This window comes from Triturus cristatus, chromosome 4_1 (genome assembly GCF_964204655.1).
Source record: "Triturus cristatus chromosome 4_1, aTriCri1.1, whole genome shotgun sequence".
Lineage (NCBI taxonomy): Eukaryota > Metazoa > Chordata > Amphibia > Caudata > Salamandridae > Triturus > Triturus cristatus.
Window position 1 is genome coordinate 605,577,747 of NC_140585.1, and position 10,287 is coordinate 605,588,033.

Sequence of the window (10,287 nt, forward strand, 5' to 3'; positions counted from 1 at the left end):
AAGGAAGAGTATGCGAGGTGACGGGTCCTGAGGTTAGAGCTGATCCATCCACAGCTTTCACGTACTCTGGTTTTTTCTTCATTTCCCACGGAACACCGATGGCCAATGCATACCCTTGGTCCATGTAGTTCCCGGTGGCACCTGAATCCAATAGCGCCTCTACTTTCCTGGGGTTGTCCTTGGTAACCCACAATAATACACCTACACAGATATGAGCCGGTTGTAACGTATTGGCTAGTACCGTAGAGACCTTAGCATGTTGTCCGCCTGACCCAGTGATCTCCTTCTGGCTCGGGCTGCTCAGTTTTCCACCGCCTCTTGGGTTCCCAAGATGGCTTGTTTCCGTGGCGTAAACCCACGTTCCGGGAGTTGAGCTCTGGCCCTACATTCTCTAATGAAATGCCCTCCTTTCCCGCAATATAGGCATAGTTTCATTTTTCGTCGTTTTTCCTTTTCTTCTGTGGTAAGGGGACCTCGGATGCCCCCAATTTGCATGGGCTCTGTTCCTTCCACTGTCTTGGGGAGGTCTTCGATGACTTATTTCGATTTGGGGTACCAATCCCGAGGTTCTCCTCTGCCCCTGTCTCCCTTTCTTTCCAACAATCGATGTTCTAATTGAACTGTGAGATCGATCATCTCTTCACAGGTTTGTGGCAATTGAACCACTTGCGCGAGGACGTCCTTCAGCTCCCCTCGCAACCCTTGGTAAAACAGCGTTGTTCGCTTTTCTTGGGGCCAGTCCGTTTCGACTACTAACCGGTTAAAGGAGGTTATGTAGGTCAGTAAATCCTGGGACCCTTGACGGAGGGTCAGCAATTCTCGGTCCAAGGTTAACATGTGCGACTTTCGGTCAAACAATTTCCTCATGGCTGCACAAAAGTCAGGGAAGGAATGCAGCATGGGGTCATTTCTCTCCATCAGGGGTATGGTCCAACTGGCCGCGTTTCCCCCCATGTAAGACATCATAAAAGCGGTCTTCGCTACCTCGTTCTGGAAGACTACAGGCTTACACAAGAAGTGGAGTCTACATTGGTTTAGAAACGTCTTGAATTTCTTCGGGTCTCCATAGAAACGCTCGGGTGGGGCCAGAGGGATCCCTGTATTCTGGATTACGTGAACAGTGGGGGCATGATCAGAGGCCGTGGAAGGAACAGGAGGGACGGTAAATAACCCACCCACTTGTGTGGTGGTTGTAGCAAGGGGAGTTGCAATATGTCCTGGAGGCGGTAAAGTAGCTTCCCTAATATACGATGATAGTCCCGCCACCTCTCTGCGCAAGGTACTCTATTCTCTTTTTAGGTCCTGGTTTTCTAATCGGGAGGTTTGAACTTCCTGCTGGAGTGCCGTAAGGCTATCCAGCAGTGAAGATAAAACCACATTGGTGTCCATCGTCCAGGCCGGACGTCTAACTTGGGTTTGACAATCTGTCGGGGTTGTCAGTAGCGCAAGAGAGAAGAACAAGCCTCTAACCTTAACACAACAGCCAGCGGGGACGACAGCAAGCAGAAAGGCCTCCCTATTCTCCAAGGCACAACCCCCCACAGTGTAGGGAACACACCTATGGGAAGTAGCACTCCGGGGAACAGGGAAGGGAAAATGAACTCGGCAGTGCACAGGGTCTTGCAATTCCGGGGAGAGCGGCAGGTTCCTTCTATCGACGTACTGCAGAATGACAAAATACAGAAGGATATTCAACTACCCTGGGGTGTATCTAGGTGACTGTTACCCCCATAGACATAACCCTTCGTTCACTCACAGAGTCGTGAAGAAACATGCGTCTCTTCCCGTGTCTTGATCTCGACCTCTCCAGAATTAGAACCATCAGACCATACACATTACTCTGTGTGCTTGGACTTGAACTCAAGCCGCCTGGCTGTTATCGTCACAGCAAGCGGAAAACGAACGTTCCCCAAATTAAATGCCTTTATGTCACAAGAAAGCACCGCTGAAACAATGTTGTTCCCTCTGCAAGGGAATCCTCAGGAAGTGTATTTCTTTAGTGTTTAAGAGCCCTATCGTATCTCAGTGTCTTGCCCTTCAAGTCAAGGCAAACGCGGAAATGCAGAGGAAGGAGGCATGGTAATGGACTCTTTACCTGTACGGCGGGGACTCGACTCTTCGACTCTGAGGCGGGTAGGAAAGCGTCCGCCTTCAGAGCACCGTACTCACTCCGAGGCGGGAAGGAAAGCGTCCGCCCTCGGAGCTCCGATAACACTGTCTTGAGCCCTCTGGGTCCCGAATGGCGCGCGACGGCGCCCGGCGGATGAGGTGCGTGAACAGGATATCCCAGCGGGAAGGCAAGCGGGAACAGCAAACAGGGAGTGAAGCATGAGGAGGACGGGAAGCGTCCCCTTGCCGTCGGCTACGGTGAAGGATTGTCAAGCACCATCCCATTGCGGAGGCGGTGCTTAAGTAGGGAATGCTGCCCTCGGGCGCCGTGTTGTTGCACGTCAGGCCCCATTGCCTCCTGGGAGTTGCAGTCCCGTCGGCGTCCTGACCGCCTACGCCATCGCCCACACTTGCAGGTGGACTTGCGGGGGTGCGAGAGGCCCGGACCATGCCGGACACAGCCTATTACCGGTACAATACCCAACCATGCCCTATGAGCCCATGAAATATGAGTCTCCTGAAGACACACTAGATCCCACCCTTGCGACTTCATTAGCCCAGCTAGGACCTTCCGCTTATTGGGATTATTTAGCCCAGATATATTGAGGGTGCAAAGAGTTAGTTTCCTCATTTTAGTGATGTACATTTTTTTCCCCCCTGACCATTACAGCATAAAAATATATAGATAAACCGGTAGAGAATCCTGCGAGAGAAACTAATACATTCATAATCTGCACAATGATATCTAGTCCCATCAAGATATCCAAATAGCAAAAAAAAAAAGAAAAAAGAAAGACCAGAAAGCACACATAGCTGGGTTCAGATATGACCAATAATTATAACATTCAAAAATGCTAAAGTTTGTAGCTGGAGTTCTCCCCCACCTCCCTCCCTCCGCCTCCCCACCCCTCTTGTACCTCTCCCCCTCAGCCCCCCCACACCCTCACCCCCTCCACCCAACCCATGGAGCTTAGGGACAAATGCCCCCTTTGAAGTAGAGTCAATCTCTCCCATAGATCTCCTCCCCGATGCAATGCAAGCCTCAGCAGAAAAAATCATACCTAGCTTAAACCAAACCAAAAATAACAGAGTAACCAATAGATCAAGGAATCAAGATATAATCTTGAAACCCTACAATTAGGAACACAATTAGGAACACATGGTTTGTAGAAATTCATTAGCTTTCACTTCAGAGAGAAAAACCTGTGTATGATCTTTAAAAATTACTTTTAGCCTAGCCGGATTTTGTAGAAAGATTTGTGCCCCCTTAGCCTGGAATAGTGGGATTAGCTGACGCATTCTCCAGCGCGTCTCGACCGTAGCCTGGCAAAAATCCGGTCTTACAAAAAATTCACAGCCCTTCCCATGGGCTTTTTTTTTAGGACGTGCCAGGTCATATAGAACTTCTCTCGCTAAAAAATTATTGAGAGAGATAAGAATAGCACGTGGTAGAGACTCTTTCTGCCCCCTTCCCTTCTTTTGATTAAACGGAAAACGATGTGCCCTCAACACCTCCTTTTGCCAATCCCAATTCCCCAGTCCCGGGAAAGCCTCACTCAATAACTCAATAACAAATTTCCTAGCATCAGAACCTTCACTTCCCTCCGGGACCCCCAAAATGCGGAGATTATTGCGTCTAGCCCTATTCTCTAAATCAATTAATTTCCATTGAATATCATCTCTCTGGGACCGTAATGATGCTGTAGCTTCTTTCTGTGCTATTAGGTCGTCTTCTAAAGTTGATATCGTAGTTTCGGTCTCTACAACCCGTGTTACAATATCAGCACAAGTCTTAGATACTCTTCGTATTGCATTTTGTTGCTGCTTGCATGCACTCTGAGAACAATTACTCTCAGCCTGAGTTTCAGCTCTATGAGCCATTATGAGATCGTGAATAGTGGTAAGTGTAATTTCCCCCGAGCTTTGATCTTTCTCTACGGGAAGAGGCCCGACCACGTTAGTAGAAAGAGTGGCTATATTTGGAGAGTTCTGATAGTCCCATGACAATGAGGCTTCGGATCCCTGTTGACTCTCCACCACAAGATTGCTCTTGTTACGCACAGTCCGATGCTCAGCAGTAGCATAGCCTGATATATCTAAATTCCCTTCATCCTCATCTGGATTAGAGTCTTCCAGCCATTCTTTAAGTAGACTCTCAACAGAAGAGCGCTCAGACAGTGAAACAAAATCATCAGTATTTGAGATTTTGTCAGGAATATCCAAATTGTTAGGAGCCTCCAAGTTTTCAGGTGCATTACTGGCCACACTGTTTAAACATACATCAATATTGTGTTCTGCTGTTCTCAAATCTGTTAGAAACATAGGCTCTTGCAGGGATGGTCCCGATGGAATCTGCAACTCCTGTGGATCAATAGGTTTATCGAGAAGGCCTACAGTTCCCACAATGCATTGTTTTGGCAAATGCTCGCGAAGGCTTTCCAGAATAGTTTCAGCACACGGGAAATCAGGACCCAAATCTGAAACCACATCCGAAGCCTGAGGCCCCTCAGCAGATACGGAGGTTAACCAAACCAGGGGAAGAGTAGTGGGCTCACCAACTACGCCATCCGAATCACCCTCCACCTCGCTGCTCACCCTGCTACTGCCTTCCACAGGTGCGGCCGCTAATTCAGAAGCCAGTCCTCTCTTCGGAGCCCGTGAAAACATTGCAGGTACAATTGTAGATATACTTTGAATGTTTGGCTGTGTTCCTGATGTGCCGCCAAGCGGTACTGCATTGGAGTCCGTACCCAGGGATGAAGGGGTCTGCGCTAACGAACCCTTTCGGATCATCGAACCTGTGCTTTTAAGAGTTTGCTTGCTCGCCGTCTTAACTCCCGCAGCAGCCGTAGCGTTTCTAGTTTTAACAGGGGTCCCAGCCATCCATGAGCAAGTTCAAGAGGACAGTTTCGCAGGCAATTGCTCCTCACTGTAACTAAAATGTTGCAATTGGTCTTGAACAGTACATGAGAACTCAGGGAAAGGAAACACTGTTTCACATTATTTGTTATATTGAGGGATTCTCTCGTGAGCATTGGATTCAGCAAGTCAAGCGACTTCAGATTTTCAGTCAGGGCCACATTAATAAGCCAATTTAACGTAAAATGTATATATGATCCTTTGATATGTGTTCACAGAGAATATGAAAATGTCATGATTCTAAAATAATTCTGATGCATTTGAAATCATTTAGTGTGGTTACAGTTAATACATGTCAGTAGGATGTATTACTTTATTGAAAGTACTAACATGTATGAATATTTTAAAACAAAGTATCAAACTCTCATTATAGGCATTTAACGTTAAAAGATGTGTAAAATACATTCACTAAGGGCCTCATGTAGGAAGCCAAATACCGGTCGGTAACGGCCGATTTTCGGTAATTATACCGTTACCGACCGGTATTTTGGCTTTTGAGATGTAGGGGGAGAATTTCATGATTCGGTATTTACCGAATCGGTAAAATTACCGAATCGGTAATATTACAGATTCGGTAAATTTACCGATTCGCTAAATACCGAATCATGAAATGAGATGTAGGGGGAGTGTGTGGTGGGTGTGGGGATTCGTTATTTACCACCAACTAAAGGTTGGTGGTAAATGACGAATAGGTGACAAAAAGCATTTTTGTGCACATTTAAGTGTGCAATGTGGCAGACATACATGCCCTTAGGGCATGTATGTGCGCCACATGTGCACACATGGCCGAATCAGGGGTGCAACAGGGTGTCAATGTGACACCCTGCCACCCTTGCATGTGCTCCCCCATTACCGAATCGGTATTTACCGATTCGGTAATGAGGCATACCTTCCCATCAATGGGAAGGTATGCCTCATTACCGAATCGGTAAATACCGAATCGGTAATTACCGAATTTTTCCGAATCGGTAATATTTACCAACTCATTACCTACATTGCATTTACCACTTCATAAATACCGAATCGGTATGATTCGGTATTTATGAAGTGGTAAATGCAAGCCCACCTACATAAGGCCCTAAAAGTTTCACAAATACATAATTAGGGATGTGTAGCACCTATTTTGTTATGTCATTTCAGGGCACATGTTTACACAGAAGCTTTAGATTCTAATTGAATATGTCATTATTCAGATTAAATCTTGATGATTATCTAGTTTCCATTAGTTATACATGCATATAAATAAATAAATAAATAAATACATATAAAGAATGATTAGAAGTAATCTCTCTTAATGTGAGAGTTCACCATTTACATATTTCTAGCAAAGGTTAGTAAATTAAAATCTATATTATGAAAATGAAAGATTTCACCTAGACTACATCTCTTTCTTCATGCTTTTATGACACAGTAACTGAAATTCTCTTGACTTCTTATGTTTTCTTGAATGTGTATTTGGTGCACATTTATTAATTTTCTTTCAGAAACATCATGATTTAGTTTCTCATGTCTATAAAAGTGTAAATGTGATTTTCTCTCCAACACTCATGACTAGCATGGGAAACCAGCTTGATGTTTCAACCATCTCAGTTGACATGATGCGAACATGGACATGTGGTAGTCTTTCAGTGGTGGTGTGATGTCACGCCACTGGACTGTAAAAACTCTGTAAAAAAAAGAAGCCCCAAAGGAGGGGCACCGAAGGCCAATTGATTTTTGTTTCTTGAGACCCTGATGCTGTGCTGATTGATCTTATTTTGGACTGTTTGTCAATTCAACAATCGGTAGCTGATGGACTGACACATTCTTGGCCGAGCCATTTCTATTTTTCCAATCCTGTTATATCTTTAGGTCTAAGCTAATGGGCTCACCATTAATGGACTTCAAGTTTTAACTTTCCCCTTGTTTAGGACCTGAGCTGTTAGAAATTTGGACCATAGTTCTGCCTTAAATGGTAGTGGGACTTTGTAACTTTGCAAACTGAATCTTATTAATGAAAACTCTGTAAAGATGTGCCTAAATATTTGGTGCCTTAATGTAAACTGTGATATTCTTGACTGAAGTCCGTTATAAATTGCTTTCTAATGAATATCAATACTTTAATACAATAACCAAATAAATGTATATCTTGTCTGAGTCTATTATTGAGTCACGTTGGTTTGCCCATTTAAACTGTGCTTCTGTTTAAATGCGTTGTAGGGAGAATGGCAATTCTTCAATTACCTTGTGGAAAGAATCTTGCTTTCATTAAAAACAACCGAGGCCAACAATATGCAATAACCTTTTATTGCTGCCCCAACATGCAACTCTTCACGAATGTTCAACACATCAGATATAAAAACATTCCAACAGAGAATATCCAAACATCATGTAGCTCCATGAAAACTAGGTTTCTTCCTCTTTAAGCTGTGACGAAAAACAACACCTCACACCAGCTTCATCCGAGACTTACTGGAGAGAATTATCTGGAAAACACGAAATCAAGTGATACTGTTAGGAAAGACATAACTATGTTACAATTCTCCCTGTAAGGTAATTGGAGAATCACCATTTCATTAAAAGACCGAAGGCTACCATTATGAATGTTTAAAGCGCCACATTACTCCACAGGCTTAAGATAGAAGTTTGCAAATTTGCTAGCACTTAACCAGTCTGACACTTTTAGTATGTCTGCAAGTATACCTCCTGCCTATAACATCCTACTGGTCATTGCAGCCCTCGATGAGGGTGCTCCAAATTTAGATAAATCTATTTCTGCCTCGGAATTCACTGCCCTCACCCATCTTGAAATGGTAGCTGGAGATACGTCCCTGAACAGTTTAATGTATGAAATTAATAACTGATCCTCACCGTCCGGCCTCAGTTGTAACATGATTTGTTCATAAACTTTCATGCAACTTACTAGATACACCTTCTGACAGTCGTTAAAAGAGGAAAAAAAATGTTTTCAGACATTGTTTTGGTTCTCTTCCATATCTTGAAGTTAGCCCCATCTGGAGAATAATACCTATTACAAATCTCTAGTTCTTTAACAACCGATACTCTTCTAAATGAGAGAAAACAATTATCAGGCCAAGAAACAAACAGGTCAAAGACAAGGTTAACATTCCATAATGAATTATACCTGGTACTAGGTGTGCACCTGAGTCTTATTCCCTTCATTACCCTATGAATCAAAGGGTGACTACCAATTGCAAAGTCATTCACTAAAGCATGTCCCGCTGAAATTTCAGACCTGTAACAGTTAACAGTCCTATAGGACAGAGCTAACCTGAATAAGCCTGCAAGATAATTTGCTATTTCTACTGAAGAAGCTTCCACGGGATCCAAATCCCATTCCAAGCACCAACTACACCACTTCTTCCAAACTTCTGAATATATTTTCCTTGTACCAGGTGCCCATGACTCATCCAATAAGCCCTTAGCTTCTCCTGAAAGCCACGAGTATCTTTGGGATCTCCTGAAATGCTCTAGACAGGAAGGTTGAAGTTTCCTTCTAGAACAAGAGGGTGTTTCTTCCCTATCTGTTCTTCTAACAGACCTGCAACTCCTGGTATTAACTGTGGAACTTCTACCATTAGCTCCATTACTCCAGGGAACCACACTTGTGTTCTCCAAAAGGGTGTCACTAGGACGATTTCGGATCGTTCCTTTTGTAACCCTAACAATACTCTCTGTATTAGTGCAAAGGGAGGAAAAGCATAACAATTCTGTCCATTCCAACTCTGGAGTAAAGCATCCACTGCCAAGGCTCTGGTCTCCAACTGTAATACCGGTCTACCTGATAAGTCAGTATCCTTGCGAACGGATCTATCTGAAAGGGGCCCCACAAACTCAGTATCGTCTTGAAAAAAACTGAGTTCAGTTTCCAATCGCTGGAATACCGAAGGTATATTGAATTCCAGTCTGCTTGCTTGTTCTGAAGGCGTGAAAAACATTCCGCCTTCAATAAAATCTTCTGACCCCAACAGAAATACCAAATTCTTTTGGCTAGATTTGCAAGTTGTTTCGCCTTTCTCCCCCTAGACGGTTGATATAGGAATCTGTTGTGAAATAGTCTAATGGGATTAAGACAATATGGTTCCTTAGGGTGTCCCTGAAGCTCATCAAAGGTTTCAGCCCTGCTAACATTTCCAAGCAGTTTATGTGTAAGGAGAGTTCCTCCCAGGACCACTTCCCCCCCAGTTTCCGTCTCTCTCAGTCTCACACCCCAAACAAAGCTGCTTGTGTCTGACTCTACTGTAAACTCTGGAACATTCCCAAAATTTGCCTCCCTGTTCTAACTGTCCAGGTTGCTCAACCACTATTGTAGGTCCTCTCAAGCCTCCTGGGACAGAGGAACTGAGTCTGTATACCAAAGATCTTTTTTTAAACCTAAGGCTTTGAGTCTCTGAAGAGCCCTGTAATACAACGGCCCTGGGGAAACTGCTTGGATTGAGGAGGACAGAAGGCCAACCACTCTTGCCAGACACATCAAACTCATCACATCTGTTGATAGAACATAAGTTACCTCCTTCTTGATTTTTGTTAGCTTCTTCTCAGGAAGATGCAATTGTGTCTTGATGGTATATACCTGAAACCCCAGAAACTCCAAACTCAGTGTAGGGACCATAACCGACTTCTCTATATTGATAGTGAATCCTTACTCCTCTAAAAGATCCTTTTGACCACTTTATGTGGTTCAACAATTCCTTCTCATCCTGAGACATCAATAGCATGTCATCTGAGTAGATCAATAAGTGTACTCCCCTCCTTCACAAGGAGGCCACTACAGGTCGTAGAACCTTGGTGAAACACCAAGGGGCTGATGAAAGCCCAAAAGGAAGACAACAAAATTGGAACAAAGCACCCTTCCAACTGAAACGTAAATATCTCTGACTGTCTTAAAATGTCTGTAAACCAGAAATCTTTGTCCTGTTTCTTTACAAGAAAAAACATACTCACAAAGCCTCCTTCTGAGTTGGTCACCTCACAAAGTGCTCATTGAGCAACGTTTGCGCTACTTCTAAATCTACTAGATCTGATTGTTCCTGGTCTAGGGACAGTTTTCTTGGTTGACTCACTTGGTAGGTATTTTGCATAAATCTATTTTGAACCCTTTCACGGTTTGTAACACTCAAGAATCCTTTGTTATGCTTGACCATGCCTCTGGGAACTGGTGTATCCTTCCCCCTACCTTTAAAAGGGAAAAAACAATTGGAGGGGGTACTCTTACCTCGATCTCCAGATCCCTGGTATCTGCCTCTGTTGCTTCACGAG